The 2,295-nt window shown below is 39.3% G+C and overlaps 1 pseudogene; it reads right to left on the bottom strand.

Moving 5' to 3' along the window:
• Positions 1-766: 766 nt before the first annotated feature.
• Positions 767-1,703, bottom strand: LOC121471566 (annotated as a pseudogene).
• Between the last annotated feature and the right edge of the window lie 592 nt (positions 1,704-2,295).

The raw sequence follows: 2,295 nt of genomic DNA, 5'->3' as shown, positions 1-2,295 counted from the left end.
CATGATAGACACAGAGAGAAATAGACAGAAACATAGGCAGAGGGAGAAGCAGGCTCCTCGCAAGAAGCCCAATGTGGGACTCAATCCCAGATCCCAGGATCACTCTCCGAGCCAAAGGTAGACACTCAACCATTGAGCCACCCAGGTTTCCCTTCCCTTCCAAGTTATCACAGGTGACAGTCATATCAAATGTTTTATTGTGCCAAACATAAATTGCTATCCTTCCAGTTGTCAATAACATGTTGCTTGATAATTACTGCTTGGCCCTGAAGAAACTTACAAATGTTAATGCTTAATTTTTTTAATAGCATACTACTGCCTCTACAAATTTCTATGACAGTATAATGCACTGAGTATATGCAAATAATCCAAAACAAATTTATTTCTTGTTAACATTACATATTCATCTTGTGTCAGCTAGGGGGTTCTTCTCCTGTATCATTATCTTATTCCTTGCAAGCCAACCACTAATGAAAGCACTGGAAAATTAAAAAGGTAAAAAATCACACTCATATATAGCCTCTACCTAGATGTGGGATATGTCACATCTACTCACACTTCATTTGCCATAACAAGTCACATGCCCAAGCCTGACTCCAAAGGGAGGAAGTAAAATCCTCTCTCAGGGAATAAAGGGGAAGCAAATATTTGTTAAAGGCTATACAATCTATTACAAGGATTATAAGTACTGTTACAGCATTTTTTCATACACTGTTCTGTATATTTTGTGTCCTAAGCCCTAAAAGGTACGCCATAATCAATAATTCTATGAAAATATCCTCTTCTTCCAACTGCTTGAGGCATCTTTGTTTTCCTTACTCCTTAAGCTGTAGATAAATAGATTTAAAATAGGAATCACAACAGCGTATACAACAGATTAAAGTTTATTTTGGCTCAGAAAATCATCAGAACTAGGGCACAAATAGACAAAGGTGCTGGAACCACAAAAAAAAGAGTCACAGCTGTCAGGTGGTAAGCATGGTGTTGCAGGCCTTGGACCTGCCTTCAGCTGATGTGATCTTCAAAATGGTGGCAACAATATAACCATCGGATATCATGATTACCAAGACTGATGTAAGTCCAAAGATCACTGGGAGCACAGAGATCATGATTTGAAAGAAAAATGTGTCAGAGCAGGATAGGATCTGCAGTTGGGGAAGATCACAGAAGAAATGATTGATGACATTTGGCCCACAGAAATGGAGCTGAAGTAGGGCACACAGTTGGATAAATGAGCCTAAGAATCCAGTTATACAAGATCCTGCCACCATCTGCATACAGAGGGTGGGTGACATGATGGCAGTACAGAGCAGAGGATTACAAATGGTAGCACATTGGTCATGACCCATAGCTAGCAGGAAACAGCTCTCAGTCAGACCCAAGCTAGAGAAGAAGAAGTGCTGCGTGGTCCACCCCAGAAAGGAGATGGATTTCTGCTTCTTGAAGAAATCAGAGAGCATCTTGGAACTTGTGGAGGAAATGTAACAAATGCCTAAGAAGGCAAGCTTATTGATAAAGAAATCCACAGGGGTGTGCAGGTAAGATTCCATCTTGATCAGGGTGATGAGATCCACATTCCAGGACACTGTCATGAGGTAGAGGCCTAGGAATATTGAAAAGACGATGACTTCACATCTTGGAAATTCAGAGAATCTCAATAAGATAAACCTGGTAACTATAGTGCTGTTTCTTCCTTCCATCATTGCCATAGTACTTCTGAGATGTGAAGGAGACTAGTAAAAGAAATCTCTTATTATTCCAGTATCCTCAGGCTATTAAAATTACATGCATGATGTTATTTCTCTATTCACCCCTCTAGCTTAAATGAATGCCTTGTAAACAATATAACAAAGAAAAAAAAAGGACTTCCCACAGGTATTTTATTTTTATTTATTTGTTTTTAGGAATGTTTTTATTAACCTACATCTGCAAAAAAATTCATATAAGTGTAGATCTTCACCTATGTTAAGAAAACAATGTATTCTAGTGGGGTGTCTGTGTGGCTCAGTCAGTTAAGCCTCTAACTCTTGATTTTGGCTCAGGTCATGATCTTGGAGTTGTGAGATCAAGCCCTGCTTTAGGTTCAGCACTCAGTAGGGAGTCGGCTTGAGACTCAATCCCTCTCCCTCTGTCCCTCCTCCTGCTCTCTCTATCTTAAATAAATCTCTAGAAAAAAAACAGTATATATAAAAACACAAACCCCATTAATGGCCGATGAATAGGTGGCAGTGGACCAAATGAACCTCAGGCAAGAATTCAAAAGACAAACTAAATATTATCTTGAGATCATACATG

This window comes from Vulpes lagopus, chromosome 11 (assembly GCF_018345385.1).
Source record: "Vulpes lagopus strain Blue_001 chromosome 11, ASM1834538v1, whole genome shotgun sequence".
Taxonomy (NCBI): Eukaryota; Metazoa; Chordata; class Mammalia; order Carnivora; family Canidae; genus Vulpes; species Vulpes lagopus.
The sequence above is the reverse complement of the archived record's forward strand: the minus strand, read 5'-3'. Positions and strand labels throughout refer to the sequence as shown.